The sequence below is a fragment of the Pavona decussata genome, unplaced genomic scaffold, assembly GCF_977016875.1.
Source record: "Pavona decussata unplaced genomic scaffold, jaPavDecu1.1 SCAFFOLD_330, whole genome shotgun sequence".
NCBI classification, from domain to species: Eukaryota; Metazoa; Cnidaria; class Anthozoa; order Scleractinia; family Agariciidae; genus Pavona; species Pavona decussata.
Genome location: NW_028145718.1, coordinates 471,272 through 491,821, shown reverse-complemented (window position 1 = coordinate 491,821; position 20,550 = coordinate 471,272). Strand labels below are relative to the sequence as shown.

Genomic DNA, 20,550 nt, shown 5'->3' with positions numbered 1-20,550 from the left:
ATGGGGAAAAAAAACGACTGAACTGGGCTAAGTAGGTTGTGTTCCCTCACGTATCGTCGAAGTTGGACGTTCACGGCCTTCGCAGCAATCTTCGTTACAACTGAAGTATCGAAATTGGTCTGTAATTTATCAATGATTTCTTGCCCACCAGAATTATACAATGGCACCACCCTCGCCTTCTTCCATTCACGAGGTTTGGGTCGTAACAATGGCACTGTCTTTCAAAAAGAATCCAGAAATTTTTTCCAGTCCAGAAACAAACAAAACCTTCCGCTTCTGGTTTTAACCCAAAACTTTGATCAATGAAATGTTCATTCGAAAGCAAATGAGTATTTTGCGGTGGCTCGGAACAATTTTTTATAGGATAAGAGACAGCAGAGGTGTAAAATTCGTTTAACTTCTCAGCAATAGAAAAATGGTCAGTTATTGTTTCTACCTGTTCCCATTTGATAGATTCTGGAAATCCTGATTTACTTTTAGTACTTGGAAAAAAACTCTATTTTCTTCATGGTGTCTTGTATCTCGTGTCTCTGATAGCGGCACTTTTGTTGAGCACTCGCTTGGCTTTGAGCGGGAGGAACCAAGACTCTAAGAAGACTCTGGTCACATTATATAAAATACAATACAATACAACTTTATTGATTCCATCCATTCATGGTTTTTCAGAAACCAATTACAATGAGATATATAAAAGAAACAAAATACAATATAAATACTATAAGAAGATATATAAATAAAGGATAATGCTTATGTTACACATCCTAAGAACTACCAACGAATTAAAATACAACATCATAAGATTTGCATTGCAATCATTAATTATTTTCTAAGAATTTATAAAAAGCGCGATTCATGATTCGTTTTTTAAAAGAGTCTAAAGAGCTAATATCCCGATTCTCCTTAGGTAGACTTTACTTGATAACTAACAACTCACAATCTTCAACTAGCCCTGAGAACTGAGAACTGAGAACTGACACTCTAACACAAAAGTACAAGCTCGAATGTTCGCCACTAAATACTCTAACTGACTATGGAACCCAGAATCCTGTTTGGCACTCAACTAAGAAAACCCAAATATACCTACACGACGACACATGAAAATAACAAGTATCCAATGAAAATCTTGGGGAAAAAAACGACAGTTCAAAGACAACACACTAAGGACAAGAATCTACACGTCCAAGCCAAGGTCAGCGAGAATTACCAGGCAAGTCTAACTCGAGAGATGTCTACGCGATCGCGAGAATTCATTGTTCAGTAGCAAATTAACCGCAGTCCTCATTCATTCTTGCCATCTATAATTTCCCTGAAAGGGTTTGTCTAATGTTGTTGGTGACTAAAGCTTCAGTCACTATGCCGGTAATGGCTCTAGCGATAGATATCGAAAACTGTTTGCACATCATTATATAAAAGAGAATAACAACCAGAAGACATAACAAAAATATCAAAAAAAAGAAAAATAAAAGTTGGAACCTGACCCGAACTTGGCTATTATATATAAGAGAATAACAACCAGAAGACATAACAAAAATATACAAAAGAGAAAAATAAAAGTTGGACCCTAACTCGAACTTGGCCATCATGTTATAAAAGAGAATAACAATCAGAAGACATAACAAAAATATAAAAAAGAGAAAAATAAAAGTTGGACCCTGACTCGAACTTCGCTCGTGCCTCGAACTTGACTCGGGCTCGAGCTTGACACGTGCTACGAGTATTAACTCAGGCCAATGGCCTTGTCCCAATTCCTCGGGGAAATGTAACGGCTCAGTGTTGTTCGGTAACAGGCAACACAACTTTTTCACAACGGAGTGGTCACTCATCCCAGTCCTGGCCTAATTTTATGATATATACTTGACTGGGTGAACAATATCTTTTTTTTTTGTTACCTTGGCTTCGTGGTCAATTTGTTTGATTGCATTCCAAATGCCATAGATTCCGTGGTCCAACTATATTGTTGTTTGTCTTGGATAGCTTATTTGCATAATATTTCAGCCGTGTTGTAGATCGCCACATATCGTGACATTCATATTGGCACCAGCTGGATCGCCCGCCAGTATCTGCACGTACAAGAATTGGATTGAAAAATATTAATCGCATTGCACGTATCAAATTTGGCATTTAATCACTGTTTTCATTCCAACACAAGCGATGACTGTGTGTGAGAGGGAAGCAAAGGTCCCGCTGCAACAGCTTAAAATGGATGAGGAGCCGAAGACGAAGTCAGGAAAAGGGGCTTTCGGTGGTTTATTCTTGAACAAAATCAAATTAATAGCGCTTGCTGTTGTGATCTTGATCCTGTTGATTATAATAATCGTTCTGGCTGCTGTACTTGGACACGAACGAGCTAAGGATAAAAGAGAGATAACACGTAAGTACATATTACGAGTCAGTGCGTTCAAATCAGATACGGTAATCTCGGAAGTGCAGTTAATTCAACACATTATTTAAACCGATTCGACAAAATTTCAGTCGATAAGTCATACAAAAAAGGTAGGATAAAGCGGAGTCATTCTAAATGCAAACTATCCGTTGATTCTTTTAGAAATCGTCTGAAAATATCGAGATTAAATTCTGTGAAGTGTTTGCATTATTCTAGAACATGCTCAAGGATGTAACAAGGATCGTCAACTTGGTTGATTGCTCAGTGTAAAAGCCAACAAGTAGTTTTTATTAGCGCAAGTTTTCTGAAGGATCGGTTCTGTTAGTTTGGTTACAGATCGACAATGTTTTATGCAAAGACAAGCATTGAATTCGTCGTACTTAGCAAAACGACCTAATCTTTTATTAAAGGTTTCAAATTTGCATATATCGTTCACTTCAACGATTAAACACAAAGTATTTGCATATGGAAAAAGTCACAAAATAACAGAGGTTTGCCACTTCTAGGTAAAAACCAAACCCCTCAAAAGTGCATTTTCTATCAAGCATGCTCTACCTTAAATACAGTAGAACAATGCAATTTTTGCAAATGACAAACTGTAAAATTTCTTACAATATAAATACGTGCATATTTTCATAGCCAAACAGAATTTACTTGTATTATTGGTAAGCCGACCAACAGGTGTTAATTCTTTATTTAACAATTTATTTTTTTTATCTATTTAACAGTATTTATTTAACAATCTAAGTATTTACTTTCATGTAAAACCATTTAAACAAAGTTGAGTTGTCATTTCTTTTCTTTTTTATTGTCTTTTTCAATTTCAATCTTTTTACCAATTTTTCGTCACAAAAAATGTTGTCAAAGTTCAGCAAACTTTAGTAGCGGGGCCTTTTTGCCCAAAGATTCAACCAAATTTTGCTGTAGGGCTCAACATAATACGGATGTCAACAAAGTAACAATTTGATGAGAAAATGATGTATTATTATTCAGTGAAGGACACAGGCATACCCGGAAAAGGAATCCGAATGCTCCTATCAGAAATCGAACCTAACACCTTCCGATTACTAGTTAGGATGCTCTACTACTGAGCTATAGGAGACTCGTAGGAGCTAAGGCCATTTAATCTAGGTTCATGGGACAAAAATCCTGCATACAGCTAGGATTGGTTGATTGACCTTCGCATACGGTGATTTAAATGTTGTCCCATTTCACTCTGATTGATATGCGTGTGTGTCTGTGTGGATTGTTGTGTGGTCATTAATATAACCTGACATGCAGCGATTTTTTTGGCTAGTTTTTGTAGGGTTTAAAATAAACCCTGTAAATTGAAGCTTGGCTGAATGGAAAAATATTTTTGATAGAATTTGTGATTCTTCGAGAAAAAAGGATGAAAATATCCAGACTTGAACGGGATTCGAACCCATGACGTCGTCAAGTCAACCGGGAGCAGGTTATGTTTTTTATTCGCAACTCAATGATCTGCGAAAAGAAAGCCTTATCTCTCCTTTATTGATACTTTCATCCGATACGTCGACAGCGTCAGTTAAACCGGCACGTTGAACAGCTCGTCTCAGGGTTAACTGCAGTCAAGTTTCTTGGTCATTGCTAATTATTTTTCTGATTTCAGCTGACAAAGAAGGGGAGGAAAAAGAAATGGGTCCTACACTGGTTGGTCCAACCACACCCGGGACAGAACCATGGTGGCAAATCCGTTTACCTGATAATGTGAAGCCTTATCACTATGACCTCACTTTACATATTGACCTCACAAAGCCTCACTTCAGCGGCACCGTGCAGATATGGATAAATGTATCGAGTCCAACTCCTTACATACTACTTCATGCTAGGTACATGAATTTTACCAAGGTTGAACTACAGAAGTTATCAGGGGGTAAGTCAGAAGACAGTGACAGTCATTTATGCATGTGTTTTATATGCAAAAATGTGAACAAAGCTAAAACAAGCAATCTTATGTCAGAATAAACATACCGGCTTTCTAGAAATGTGCCATAAAGTAAAAGCAACAGCCGCAAAATAAACTAAACTAGACAAAATTGAAACATAAATGTGTCCAAGTCGTCATTCATTCATTCATTCATTCATTCATTTCTTCCTTCCTTTTTTCATTTACTCATTCATTCATTCATTCATTCATTCATTCATTCATTCATTCATTCATTCATTCATTCATTCGTTCATTCATTCGTTCATTCATTCATTCATTCATTCATTCATTCATTCATTAAGATCAATCCATGTGTCGATTCTCTTTCTCCTTCCCTCCTTCTTTCCTTCTTTCCAGGATACTGTTTCCATTCATTTCTTTTTTCACAGGACAAATTCCAATCAAGCGACACTTCGAATTTGAGAAAAACCAGTTCCTTGTTATTGAGCTTGAGTCCTCTCTGGATCAAGGCATCTACATGATAACAGTCGAGTTCTCTGGAAAATTTCATCTGATTTGCGTGGCATGTATAAAGCGTCTTTCAAAGACAAGAACGATGCTGAGTCGTGAGTATATATTTCTGTGGCATTGCAAAATTATAATCAAAATCATAATTGATAAAGTGATAGCAAGTTAATTAGTCAGTGGTATCCTGACCTGAACAAGAAGTTCCATAACGTTTGAGTCTTGGTTTGTCGTCCAGTTTCTCTAAGTATCGCAATTCCGGCAAACGGCTACGATCCAGTTATGCCAGATGTCCTTCCCTGTGCAATATTTATTATTGAGGTCGTGAGTTCAAATCCCGCCGAGGTCAAGGCCGACAACACCAGTCCTCACTGAGCACTCTGCTCATTTAATTCATTTCTATTTCATTACATGCGTGCCACACTTTGCAGCTGTGATATTAGACCACTGCTGCTCCCCTCTCTTTGTTTCCCGTTTGTAGTTACTTTTTTATCGCACTCAAATGAAACATTCAAACTTATTGTGTGGAAAACTCTGCTCTCAAGGTCTACCAATGTTGAAGAATTTTTAATCACTTGTTGTCACGTGACTAAAACACGTTAGTCACGTGACGTGATATTTGCTGAAGAAGACTGTGAGAAAAAGTCGAAAGGTTCAATGCTTCAACGTTAGTAGACCTTGTGATAGGCGTTTTTCATACAATTGTTTAGTTCCAAGGTCAAGAATGGGCATTCACAGTATTATTCAAACTTATGTTGGGTCATCAAAAATGCCTAAGATATACAGTAAACCTGTTTACACTGTTCATTTCTTTGTTACATGAATTTCCTGTAAACTTGCATGCTGTGACAACAGAGGTATTATATTTAGAATACAGTATTGTAATGGATATGTGTCGAACAAGAATTCCATTTTGATTTTGTGCAGTTTGTTACCCTTACTTTTTTTTCTGTTGCAGGTTTTTCTCTGCAACTCAGTTCGAGCCATTAAGGGCACGCAAGGCATTTCCATGTTTTGATGAGCCAGCGATGAAGGCCACATTTAACGTGACTCTTGTTCATGATCCAGGACTAATCGCACTCTCCAACATGCCCATTTACCAGAGTAATATAAAGGAGGGCTGGAAATACGATCACTTTGAGAAAACTCCTATTATGTCCACTTACCTAGCAGCATTTGCTGTCGGTGACTTCAAGTATAAGGAGATTAAGACTGATAAAGGCGTTGTGGTGAGTTGAATCTTTTTTTAAGGTCAAGTGGAAGTTAAGCATTGCACCTCCCAGCTTAGAGATAAATTTCACTGAATTATTACATGCTTGAACTGTCACACAGGATCCAGCTCAACGTTCATGTCTTGGATGCTTAATTACATTACCGTTATTACTTTTATGATAGACATTTTAAACTTATGTGGATTTATTCAGCATTTGGTGTTCTCAGCATAATTTCACCTTTGTTGGTGTGTGTTTTTGTAGATCAGGATCTACGCGCGTGAGGAAGTGCTTGATCAAGCGGATTACGCATTAAATGCATCAAAACAGACCATGATGTACTTTGAAGAATTTTTTGATGTTCCTTACACGTTACCAAAGTCAGGTACATTGGGAATCTAATAGATCAACTTTTCACGTTCAATATTATACACCACAGGATCCCTGCTTGAATTCCTGATCTTCCCCAACAACTCAATTCAGTGATACCTTCTTAGAAACAGTTTCCGTTACTTTGAACTCTGATAATGAACTTTGTTTCAATCCAAGACTTCGGACTTATGACGTACCACGAAGAACCGTTACAGTACTAAACCTAAATAAATTTATGCGTCCCAGGACGCAAGAGGTTGCTTTAAGAGCTCACTCTTCTTCCTTTGATAAGTCAGTTTTACTTTTCAGTTTGAAATAAAAAATTAAAGCAAAAGAGAAAACGTTACTTAATTGTGCTCGCTATCACAAATTTGTCACGACCTTTGGGGGAAACTGTGGAAAACACATTTCGGTAAGCTAAAATAAGGTACCCGTCATTTTCTCTAGAGAAAAAAAATGTTTTCTGTAACAGAGCCTCCATAGACATTGGTCTCCATATTAAAAAATGCATGGGACCCCGGATTTTACCCAAACATATCCATGTGGGCCCCCACTAACCAGATTGAAAAATGCTAGTGCAATTGCAATCTCTGACGGTATTGAAATGTTGCTCTTTATAAGCCAGGCTGTAAATCAAGTTGAGCACAACTATTCACAACTATTCATGAAACATTCGGCAATCCAGCAAGAAGTTTTCCTCACTTAACTTAAATATGAACTCTTTACAGATGGAATCGCTCTTCCAGCTTTTGGGCCTTCTGGTATGGAAAATTGGGGTCTTATCAAATACCGAGAGACGATATTATTAATTAAAGAAGGAATGACCTCAGCCTCGTCCAAGGATCTCGCCGCAAGGATTGTTTCACACGAGATGGCGCATCAGGTAAAACTGGTTATAAAAGCTACTTTTGCAGGCGAACGTGTCCTGTTAACAACGACAAAACAATATTTATTTACAATAGGCCATTTCCGAGTGGCTTTAAACCTCATTATGGAACCGAGACTTAGTGTATAGATTTTTTTCATGAAAAATAGTCTTCATTCATAACAAAACAAAACTAATTAGCCTCGGTTTTGTAATGAGGTCCAAGCAACTCGGAAGCATCAACTCGGAAATATATCAACCCATTTCTCTTAGTCTGGAGAGTTCTGGCTCCTGAAAATCTAATCAAATTTCTTCCAACTATCGGAGCGTGAGGATCTCACTGGAGGAAAAGACAAGCTTCTGACCGAAAATCGTGGAGCTTACGCGATTGTTTTCGCAAAGTTAAGTTCGATGAATCAAAAACGGTATTCTCAACTGCTTCAATGAGAGAGAAAAATAAAAAATTATCACTTTAATTATTTTAGTGTAGCAGTGTATTAAGCGCAGAGCTCTTATTGGGTACACTCTCCAGATCGAATTGGAAGTTGGCTTTTGAGGGGAGGTTAAAACCGGAGTACCCGGAGAAAAACCTCTCAGAGCAAGGACAAGAACAAACAGCAAACTCATCCCACATATGACACCGAGTCAGGGAATCGAACCCGAGCCATACTGGTGGGAGGTAAGTGCTCTCACCACTGAGCCACCCCTTCCTGCCTGTATGCCTGTTAAGGGTATCAACAAGCTTGCACTAAGTTTTCTTTCTGACATTTTCATTGAAAGAATTTTGATTTTGATTTCTGTGACGCTGACCATAAACTGGTCTTACCAAAACCGAGAACGGACTAGCAAAAACGCAGCTTTTTCTACAGTGGAGATTTTCTCTGGAACCGAAAAAGCTAGAGCAGCTAGCTCAAAGGTATCAATAAATTGTTTTTCACATCGGACTCCCACACGCCAAACAGACCAAATACAAAAACTGGTTAATAGAGTATGTCAATTGCCTATTTCTTTCTTTTTATTTTCTGGTTTTTTAACCGTGTCTAAATGAAGTATTGTATTGTATTGCATTGTATTATATTGTATTGCATTGTATTGCGTTGCATTGCATTGCATTGCATTGCATTGTATTGTATTGTATTGTATTGTATCGTATCGTATTGTATTGTATTGTATTGTATTGTATTGTATTGTATTGTATTGTATTGTATTGTATTGTATTGTATTGTATTGTATTGTATTGTATTGTATTGTATTGTTCATAGCGGCCTCCTGTTATCAGAGCCTAACAGGTTTCTAATGAAGACGGGTTTCCCTGTATTTCTCGGCATGCCGTTATATTTAATTTGATTCCCTATTTGACTCTTTTTCAGTGGTTCGGTAACATTGTTACCATGAAATGGTGGACTGATCTTTGGTTAAACGAAGGGTTTGCTTCTTAAGCCGGTGCTCTTGGTGTGGAGTACATTCACCCTGAATGGAATATGGTAAGTTCATGATTAAACCTGAAGAAATATTAAACCAAAAGTATTAGTTTTGATTAAAACAATTGGAACTGATCTTCTTGAGATTGTCAACAGAGACCAGTTAACTTTCTCTATATGTAGCTCGTTAGGTTTAACTTCAGAGCTATTACACGCGCAAAGTGACATTCGCACAGGAACTGATAATTTGCTTTTGCATAAATTCTTTCCCGTTTTACAAAAAAAAAATTGTAGGTAATAATGTTTGCCCCGATAAAGTTAGCCTTGACTATCCACTTGTTTAACAATTTGGTTCTCTTTATAGATCGATCAGTTTGTTGCTCGTACTGTTCAAGGTGCTCTGGAACTCGACGGACTGGCAAGCTCTCACGCTGTACGAATTCCCGTCTTACAAGATCCTCAAAAGATTTTAGAGTTATTTGACGCTATATCATACTTAAAGGTTTGCATATAAAATAAACAAAGAATCATCTAGAGGCTTCAAAACTAAGAATAATGGAAAGACGAAAGCACAATGACGGTTTGGACACTAACATGGATGTATTCTACTAAACTTTTTTGTTTGTTTGTTTGTTTGTTTTCTAGGGTGGTTCTATATTGTTGATGTTACATCGCTTTTTGGGTGATACACAATTTCGTGACGGGCTAAAGGTATGTTTCTTGTTGTAGCATTGGCAAATCACGTGAATTGAGCATCAAGATAACCGATGCGTAATGCAAAATTTATGTAAGGTTTTGCATGGAAGAAAGAAGTTTCCTATTTGAAGGCAAAATTAAGATTTATTGAACATATTTATTGACTAAACTTCACTTTATAGATTGAAAACAGTGGAACTAAATTTCCGTGCAATCGCTTGGAATCGGTTCAAATACAACGCAAGACACAAGTGCACAAAAATCTACACCCAAAAAAGTTTGGAGTGAGCAATTTTTATTCATAAATAGTTCGTAATTTTGCCTTGAAATACGACACGTACCTTTACGCACATTGAAATGGTCAAGACAGACGTTCGTAAAGCTTGGGTTACCTGTGATATCATGGTGAACATCTTACAACTTTTCAAGTAACCTTATTTCGCTTAATGCGCATGCTTTCCCATCAGGATATCACACTTTTAGGTAGTAAATCTAAAAACAAACTTTCAACAATCTAATAATCCAAAGAAAGAAAAAAAATGAAAAGGACGCATACGATTGTTTTATCTGGCAATTGGTACAACAACAGGGGGCTAAGATAGACAAGATAAGATAACTTTATATATATCGCATGTTAAAATATTTATTTTGATAAATATGTTTGTCATACTATTTTGGTTTTACCACTTAGCTGTTTACCATTCTCATCCATAAAATCATGTGAAAACTGATACGTTGAAGTCTTTCTTTCTTTGATGGACTATGATTTGTTGACTTTAGGAATACCTCACCAAACACGCCTATGGCAATGCAGACACGGATGACCTGTGGAATGCAATGACTGAGGTGAATCTTCTGTTCTGATTAGGCAATATTTCTTAAACCAAAATGCTGTCGGTGATTTTTATCACACTGATTTCAAACAAGGAAGTTGTCAGTAACATTAGTTAGATAATGAAAATCTTTCCTTCCCTGTGAGATTCCAACTTTTTCACTCCCCATGGATTAGTTTACATTTGTTTTCAAATGCAAACAATTACTCTTACAGCAGATGTAACAATCCTTCCGTTTCTATATACGGACTCACTTATTAAGTCTTTTTTATCCCCTGGGTCTGGAAATCGACACCTTTTTACCTTGTTAACAGAAACACGTGATAGTGCTGGTGGATACTTTACTTTTGAAAGTCATAAACCTTTAATCAGGATTTCTTGCAAAACTTTAACACAACATATACCATATTATATTTGCATGTTCTGATCATGCTGATTACAGAATCAGTAATCGTACTGATTCATGAAATCAGAAGTTTGATTTATGTTACCCGTTTTTTATCTTTCCAGGCCGCAGGAAAAGACTTCGATATTGGTAAGATGATGAACACATTCACTCTGCAGATGGGGTATCCTGTGGTCAGCATTACAAAGTCCTCCAGTAAACCAGGGACCTACCAGGCCAAACAAGATCGCTTTCTGTACTACAAAGATCCAACAGCAAACTATTCTACCTCCCCATATGGGTAATTATAGTTCGTTATTACCTAATATAGATATATCTTATGTTGTCCAGAGTGTGAAAGCATGGCGGAGATCACGGGGTAAGCTCGACGAACTTCCAAGCTAAATGGTCGACCGGAAAGAGGTATTAGAATTATAAGCGATAAAGAAGCTGAAGGGGAGAGGGGTTAATGAAGGTAAGATGGATCGAAATAACGAAGATTTTAAGTAAGTTAAGAAAACGACCTCCTGTTAGTGCTCCAATAGCTGTTTTCATAGGCTTAAGGTGATTGAAAAATAATGATTAGATGATATGCACGCTCAGACTAACCGAGGAGGTAGCGGCTCAACTTAAAAAAAGTTATCGTTTTTCGCAGCGTTACTCCTTTCTTAAATAGGTACGAGTCAGCAAAGGGCCGGCAAATGTTTTTTAGGATAGAGGGATAAAAGAGATGTAGTGCACAATCTTAACTACTTTTATGCTATCTTCTTCATAATTGAATGCACATGCATTACTACCCGTTAGAATTAGAAACGTATCCGCCTCTCTACAAAACACAACATTTTAGTCCAATCCAGACCGTGAAGGGTTTGCTCACTACGTCTTTAAGCGTTATACTTTCTTTGAAAGTGAATCTAAGATAGCTGCCATCTTATGTAATTCCCATGTCATGTGACGTCATCAGTGCCGGTTGAGGACTTCTCGAAGCTTCATTGCCATAAGCTTTAGTACAAGCGAGTTGTAGAGGTCGGGGAGGGGGTTAGGATTCCGACTACTCCCACACAGCTCCGTACCCCCTCGGCCCCAGAGGACGAAAAAGAACCTGGTCTAGGATCAAGAACTAACCTTTCCACTAATGATGGAAAAATAGACACTGACTTCATCTCTGACAAACACAGTACTTGTTACGCTCCTCTAATAATCTATACCATACAATAAGTGATTACTCTATAGTCTTGCCCTACGTCTAAGACAAGGAGAAACAAACCACATTCAAAAGGAAAACATTCTTACACCTAATGACCTTAAGATATGTGATGAATTATAAACCATGTGTCCCTTTGTTATCTTGTCCGTTTATTTTGTCAATCAGATTTCCTTTGTGTGATATGTATAATACGCGTATATGTGTCTTTATCGTTAGTATCGGATGTTCGTAAAACGTCATTTGTTTATTATCCCCTTATATAGCAGCATCTTCATTTTAAATTTTAGAGCTACTATAATTTTGTCACACCTACTGAAGAAGACTTGTTCTACCAGAAGAAGTATCGGCCTACAATTAATCCTCCCTGTTGCAGTTTTGATTGTGTTTCTTTTCATTGCATTATAGTTACAAGTGGGTGATCCCATTTTCGTATTACACCGGACTTAGCAAGACCTCCAGTCCTCCGACCAACACCATGTCCAAGAGGATAGACAAAGATCAGGGTACTTTCTTATTTCTAATGTGGAGTTATAGATGCATGGCCTCTGGCAAAATCATTTTTTTTTCCATTTAAAACAACCTAATGGTGTTCCTTTTCAGGTTTGGTTTCTTTGTTTATATCCTTAATATCACGTGTTGTGATTCACATGTTCACACACGTCTTTGAAACAATTAATTTTTTAAAAAAGTATTACTTTTTTTTCAGTTGAAATTTCATGGGATGGCAATGGCTGGATTAAAGGAAATCTAGGACAAACTGGCTTCTATCGTGTCAATTATGACGATAACAACTGGAATATATTAGTCACACAACTTAAACATAATCACAAGGTATATTTTTATAATGGCGGCTATTATGATGATGACGATGATAAAATTTTAGTTATCCGTGTGGCAACAGAATTACGTGCACTCTCCAGGAAGCATCCTGTAGTAAAAATATAGAATTATAGCCATGTATTTAATTTATTGCTACGATCATGCCAATGCCGGAAAATAAAGTCGAACATACTCGCGTAGACTTAACAAAATACAAATATAATCTCATTTGGGATTATACGTTAATAGCCAGTTTTTGATGAGCAATAAAAGGCCATAACAACATTAATTGGAGGAATTCGTGAAAAACAACGAACAAGAATAATAATTGATCAGTTAAGTATCGCAATCGATCAGTGATTCATAGTCAGTCAGTCATTCGATCAATCTATTAATCAACAATAAAATAATAATAATAATAATAATAATAATAATAATAATAATAATAATAATAATAAAATAAATGCTTTGTTTATAGTGGAAATGCACTTAGCTACCCAAAGCTAGTTTACAGGCATTCCACTCAGAAATATCGGGAAACAAATAATAATCAAGATGAAAGTGAGAAGTGATCATCGCAGTGAATTTTCCAATATATGCAATTGGAAATTGGAAGCCTTCCAATTTCCAATTGCATAAATTGGAAAATTCACTGCGATGATCACTTCTCACTTTCATCTATATCCGCAGTTCATATATGAATTATTTCATATACTTTACATCAAATAATAATCAAATCGAACATAACATGTTCAAAATCCCAACTGGCAGGAGGCAAACCAGCTGGCTAATACAAGCGTGGCCGAGGCGGGACATCTCTTTCCAGTGAACCCGGGACCTGAGTTTCATGATCAAGTCCGGCACCCTTACCACTGGGCCACGTCGCCTCCTTAATCAATCAGACAATGCCCTAGTCAATTTATTAACTAAGAAAAAACAGTCAGTCAAGAAGCTTGTCAGTTATAGTCAGTCAAACAGGAAAAGAAAGGTGTCCGTGGATATCTCCCACCTGAATAAAACATCAAATATTTTTCTAGGTGTTCAACGTCACAGACCGTGCCGGACTCATTGATGACTCGTTTAACTTGGCAAGGTAAAAGAACATTTGTGGCTCAAGTTTTCATTTTCCTAAAAATATTTGTCTTCTAACGTAAAACAAGTATTATTTGCAAATGCAAATAACGACTAGTTTATAATTATTAATTGCTCAATTTTTCCTTTAGAGCCAATCTTCTAAATCACACAATAGTCCTTCGCTTATCTACGTATCTTATCAACGAGGAGGACTTCGTCCCTCTCTTGGCGGCCATGAGGGAATTCTCGACAATAATAAAAAATGTACCGTCAACTCAACCAGTTTATAAATATCTTCAGGTAAGGAAGAGCTGAAAGCATTGCTGACCTTTAAACACAAAAGAAGTCAAATGATCATCAAAACAATCATTCGTTGATATGAAATGAAATCATTTACAGATATATACATTACACAGAAATTGATCACCTGAATACAATCAACTGACTAATAAATAGATAAATGATGAAAATAAATAGTAAAATTATACAATTGACGGGTAAATTTCAAATTACTAAAAATTTTAGACTTAATCAGTACTAGATAGCAGAGATATTTTTCCACTTGAGAAGGAAGAGTGGGTGTTTCTACATACGCGTTCTCGGCATCAAAAATTGCAAAGAGCATATCACGAATTCCTTTTTTTTTTTTCTTGGAAGGTAGTTTTCAGCGCTTTACGCACTTGAATGTTGAGATGTTGACGCAGTTCTATACGACGTTCCAGTACTTGTAAAAGAGTTGCGTCGTAGATTCATGCAGTCGCGAATATTCAAATATGAAGTTGGTGGAGGTAGTGAACCCAGTTTTATATGAGTGAATTGGATATTTTTCACAGCAGAGGTGTTAGAAATATAATTCAAAAATACATGGAGTTAGATGCTGTCTCAGAGAAATGACAACACGTCAGCAGCAACAACCATAGCACTATAAGTAACGCTGTGTTGGTTTTAGCTATGCTCTTATTTCTCTTCTCTGCCATTCATCCAAACAAGTCTTATTTGAACTGAGTACTGTATATTGATGACATTATACAGAAATTCGTCGAACATCTGACCAAAGACCAGTACAACAAACTTGGAATAGAAGACAAAGGAGCGTATTTGGAAAAGTATGTGCAGTTATCATTTCTTTCTTATTTTTGTGTCTTTCATCCTGTATGATATTGATTTCACTCGTATATTGTTGTTGCAGGAATTTATCCAGTCGTCATTCAGCTAGTCGGTCTATCATACGAAAAATACTAAAATTGAAGCTAGGATTCATGACTAAAATACGCTAAAAGGTTTGACACTGGCTTAAAAACGCTAAAATCAAATGTTTTGCAAGAACACTTCGGTTATGATGGAGTGAAAAAGCGGTCTATCGTTGTATCGTTCTTTTAAAAATCTCGCTTATTTTTGGGGAAAAAAAAAGGTGACTTGCATACATCAATGAAAAGATTCTCACTGATTGGCGTCGAACATGTGCTAAGCATGTTTGTTTGTCTGTTTGTTTTTGTTTTGTTTGTTTGTTTCTTTGTTGTTGGGTTATTTTTGCAGTCTACAGCGAACTCCCACTGCCCATTCTTTGTCAGTTTGTAACAGACAAAAAGAAAAGAGAAAGAAAAATGTTTAATATAAAGCAGTTTTACATGCAGGTCCTTAAAATGTTTCCTTTAGATTGAAAAGAGCCGTTTTGTTGAAGGCTAATTGTCAAGCAGGTGTGCCATCATGCCTGGGAAACATGACGCTTATGTTTCGCAAGTGGATGGACGATCCCGTAAATAATGGGTGAGTTTCATCCGTTCGTTCGTTCGTTCATCTGCTTTTTTCATTCATTCATTCATTCATTCATTCATTCATCCATCCATCCATTCATTCATTCATTCATTCATTCATTCATTCATTCATTCATTCATTCATTCATTCATTCACTTATTTATTTGGTGTTTAACCTGCAAGATTACATAAAAACTCCTCCAACTTTTTCCAGCGTGCCACCAGACCTGAAAGGGTCTGTATATCACTTCGGCGTAAAGAATGGAGGAGAGAAAGAGTGGAACTTTGTCTTTGAACAATTCACTAGCACGAAAGTGGTGTCGGACAAGGAAATACTACTGTACGCTATGGCGGGAGCCCAGGAACCTTGGCTCATTGAAAGGTGATATCATTTGTTTGTACAATTTACGCTTTAAGATATATACCCTTTATGATACGTACACCATGGTAACACGGAAAATATCAAAACTGAAAAAGTGCAGTATCGAAATACAAGAAGGGCCATCGGTTGTTATGCATCAGTCATAACTAAGTCTCAGATGCGTCCTATTTCTCTGTGTTTCTCCAGCCCATGGTTCCGTGGATCTATCATTTTATTTCCGTCCTCCACAGCTCTATAGTTGACTCAAATTTGCCGTCTTTACTGATAAACTTATTGATTGAACAGAATTGAAAGTGCTGTGAGGTGAAAATCACGAGCTCATCAAATGCTCTGGACACAATCTATTAAAATACCCCACCAATGTCCGGGGGAAGGATTGGCATTGCTGGAATCGACGATGTACACCAAGTGGTAACCTATTGAAATATGTCTCGAACTTTAAATTTATCATCTCCGAGGAGAATTTCCGTAGCATTATACACTCGGTATCTTGACCTGCCTTAAAACAGGCGAATGCAGCTTTCCTGGTCAACGTTTGGAGTTCAGTAAACTATACATCAAATTTTAACTTTTGTATGGTCTTCGAAAAAAGAACCAAAAAAGTACGATTACCCTGTTGCGTACAGACAATATTCAAAAAGTAAAAACCAGTGACTCTGGAAGGACCACCGCGACAAAATAAAAGTACTGGATCCTGTAGTAAAGGATCTAATCAGCAACAAATTGTGGAGCAAATAATCCACAAAGGAGCAAGACTGAGTATTTATTATACTAAATACACTGTGGAAATTTGACACCGTCTTATTCATCTCTAACCGTCCTTTTCCTGATACCCACAAGGTTCCGAGATATAACGATACCCCACAGTATGGTTACAATTTTCACAGTCAGGGTACACCTTGTTCAAATCCCTTTTTACCACACAAAAAAAACAATGTCCTTAAATATAAAACGGATAAGGCAATTATTTACTTATTACAGGTACCTCAACTATGCCCTGGATTCTTCCAAAATTGGCCCCGGATACATGTATTATGTAATGCATTACATTGCTGACAGTAACGAAATGGGAGCAAGCATCGCATGGAATTTCTTTCAACTGAAATTTGCGGAAATTTCGAAAGTGTAAGTATCACTGTAATAAATGGATTAAACCCTTTCGCTTTTTGAAAAATCGGGCGAGTGAACAGGTCTGTCTTCCGATAAACCTGACAAAGAACAAACCATAATTGGTTATGTACTGCTCGATCAGGAGCAACTGACTTTAAGACACATACATATAAAAAAATGCATCTATAAAATTCTATTTCACCACAGTGAAAACGTCGCTTACAAATTGAACCTGATTTACAGGTTGGCCGTGTGAAACTGGTGCAAGGAGGACATCAGACAATTTATGTCTTTACTACGTTTGATTGAAGATTTAGTGGCTTTGGCGTTAGATGAGGGATCTCAGGTGGAAGGCTATTCAACAATAATCCCACACTTACTGTATCAAAAATAAGTACGGGGCTGGGGAAAAATAAAAATAAGTTCCCTTTGTGTACAAGACCATAGTCTGGGTTGAAAGGTTTAAACAAGCCCTGCCAGATACTCTGGACTCTGTTTGTTCATTACAGAATTTTAAAGAATAAAAAAATCAAGATTTTTTTACCATAATGTGAATAGCTGAACGGACCTTCGCAGTCATAAAGGATCCTTTAACAAAGCATGATCTCGCTTGGAAAATATTATTGAAATTGACGGAACATAGTTATGTGCCTCGGAAAACATTCCCATTTGAAAGGTTTTACAGTCAGCTGATCAATTATCCCTATTGTAAGTAGCCACTTTACTCTTGACTGTTAATCTAAGGAGGCGTCTGATTGGCAGTATTCAGGAATACGAATATTACAACCATTCTTAAAAATCCTTCAGAAGAGCTTCCATGACGGTTCCCGGAACATAAAATGATCTTGATTCTATCTTTTACATTTTCTTAGGGTTAAGTCTATTCCGTTTACTTGTTCTGAAATACAATCAATCGAACGCAGCTCAAAGGTAAATCGATGTTATTCTTTCTTTTGTCTATCTTAGATCCGGGGGTCCACGCCGAGCTTTGGGAAGTTATATTTCATATGTCTCAAGTCGATTCTCTACAGACTATCAGCTACAACAGGTAAGAAAGCGTTTCTAACTCGTTAAGGTCGCCATTCTACTAACACTTACTGCAGGAGCTCAAGCCCCAACCTGTATATTTCCCTCTATGTCTTCCATGTATTTCTTTGTTCATATTTGGGAGAATTTTTTAAAACATCAAGACCTTGTCTCGTTTATATTGATATTGGGGCTTGAATAATGAATAAAATATACATGTGTTTTTCGATTCTTGGACAGCTGATCATGGATGTCTAACAACAGGTAATGACATTTTTTTTTATCCTTTTTTTCAGCTCCAAGACTTTATCGACACTGTTATGAAAGACGAGGCCTTGCCCTGGAGTGTTAAACAAGCAGTTGAAAAAGTCAAAGTTAACATACAATGGAGAAAAACGCACGAAAAAGACGTCGAAACTTGGTTAATGAAATTCTTCAACCCCCAGCTTCCTGGTATCAGTAGCTCAAAGTGATGACAGCCCTCGGAAAAAAAACTCAGAATCCATACCAACAGTTGAGACTGTTTTTATTGACGGTTGTAGTCTTAGGCATGTGTCACTCTGGTAGAGACAATGACATAAATGAGTAATCAGTTGATGAGTTAATGAATAGGGAAAATAATCAATAACTCTTTCCAATTGGTCACTGATTGATGTCAATATTTATTCATTAATGCTACTAATTACTCATTAAATTGCTTTTTTGATGTCCTCTCCCTTCCGAAAACATTTTTTATCTCATTCAAATTGTCCATCAATCGACTGAGGGAAGGTTCGAATTCGTAACAAATCATAATGTGTGAGCAGTTCGTCTAATCAATATACCACACTGGACACACTGGACTTTATTTGTCCAAAGGTTGTCCAAAAAAAGCGTAAAAGCGTACACGACGATGCCGAAGAGTAGTCTGGGAAATACCTAATAAATTCCAATTAAAGGTTAGCCGGAATCCATATTGCCCGCCATCTCAAGTCTTCGCTGTACGGTCAAGACATTAGGCTCAGAATCCATACTGTCCGCCATCTCAAGTCTTCGCTGTACGGTCCGAGGCATTATGGATTCTGAGATGGAGTTTAATGTGCTGGTACATAGTATCCCCAATCCTATCAAACAGCTCCCCTTTTAAAATGATGTTTGCGTACCCCAAACACTATTTTTACTAATAATTCAACCTTGCGTGAATACGCGAATTCGAATTTCCTTTTTTTACAGTGCCTTTGCAGTTGCTTTTATAGGGTGTTTACGGTGTGTTAATTTCGATCTTATGTTATTTTATAATCAGGCATTGTTTGAGGGCCACAGGTTTATTAGCTTATGTCATAATGATCATTAAAAACTAACTGTTAATGAAATATTATAGCGGTAGCTATGATATACACACTTCCATTTGGTACACCCGGAAAACAATTCATTTCAAACAAAGGAAATGTTATAGCAGTAGCTTTTGGTATCTATGTGTTCACACTTAGAGCTTGAAGTATCGTAAAGGTGTATAGTGTACACACTTCCATTTGGTACACCTGAAAAACAATTCATTTTGAACAAAGGAAATATTATAGCGGTAGCTTTTGGTATCTATGTGTTCACACTTAAAGCTTGAAGCATCGTAAAGGTGTATAGATTTCCGTTTGATATACCTGGGAGATGATTCATTTCATAATATATGGTACATTCAAACACCCTTAAAATTGTTCGCTACTGCCCGCCTACTGTTAATAAACAACACTGAATAGGATGGCATGGCATTATAGAGTGCTTGTTGTTTCAGTTTTTATTGTTAATACAATCGCAGAAACTCTCTACTTACGTTATGAAAATGTGACCTTACTGGGATAAAAGAACATTTCCCTCCATCTATTTTGGGCTATTTCCTCACTTGTGAGATATGAGCTCATATATAATAACTTTTACTGTGATAAGTATTCGACTGCAATATTGTATTTGCCATTGCACAATTGTATTAATCTGAAACTCAGTTAACTGCCTCATGCTTTTACAGATTGGCTAACGGTTACAAACGTCTGTTTCTTGTCACAAAAGATGTATCAGCGTTACAATAATAAGGCAAATAAACACTGCGTATTTACAAAGAATGGCTGAATAAAGGTTTTTACTCCGGTTTGTTTTCCTCCAAGTCGGTCATGCGCACTGGCAAAATTACCAAACGCTACTGACGACAAACATGGTGATAAAGAGGGTATGCGTGACGCATGATTCAGTGAGCAAGAAAAAAGCTCGTCACACGTGAAAAGAGAGCAATCGTAGTCGTGATCCGTGATCTTGTTTTGTGGCCCATGATTTGTGAATCGTGAGTAGATTTTCGTAAAAGCTGAAAATCTAATAGTGGCTCATATATCAATTAATTTATAGCAAACGTTACTTCCGGTAATAGGCTAGTGTTTCCTGTCAACATTAATCATTTTTAGAATATTTCACAATTAAACACGTCATGATTGGTTAATCGTTTACTCTGGGCGTACCCAGAAACTCGCATGGTTCGACTATATCGATGAGAGTGTTATCAGCAAACACAGAGAAATCTGTTAAAACGGTTCGAGTTTTGGTTTCGTTTTTTCTTACAACGTAATCTGGATAAAC

The 20,550-nt window shown here is 37.0% G+C and overlaps 1 pseudogene across 1 annotated transcript; it reads left to right on the top strand.

Moving 5' to 3' along the window:
* Window positions 1–1,777: 1,777 nt before the first annotated feature.
* LOC146453436 (glutamyl aminopeptidase-like) lies at window positions 1,778–18,664 on the top strand (annotated as a pseudogene). The gene is made up of 21 exons (XR_014859491.1): window positions 1,778–2,371; window positions 4,014–4,277; window positions 4,721–4,897; window positions 5,755–6,025; window positions 6,272–6,392; window positions 7,108–7,262; window positions 8,615–8,728; window positions 9,030–9,167; window positions 9,311–9,376; window positions 10,142–10,207; window positions 10,705–10,880; window positions 12,192–12,289; window positions 12,493–12,617; window positions 13,643–13,698; window positions 13,829–13,979; window positions 14,712–14,785; window positions 15,336–15,446; window positions 15,649–15,816; window positions 16,798–16,941; window positions 17,893–17,974; window positions 18,249–18,664. The product of XR_014859491.1 is annotated as a glutamyl aminopeptidase-like (transcript).
* The last annotated feature ends 1,886 nt before the right edge of the window (window positions 18,665–20,550 follow it).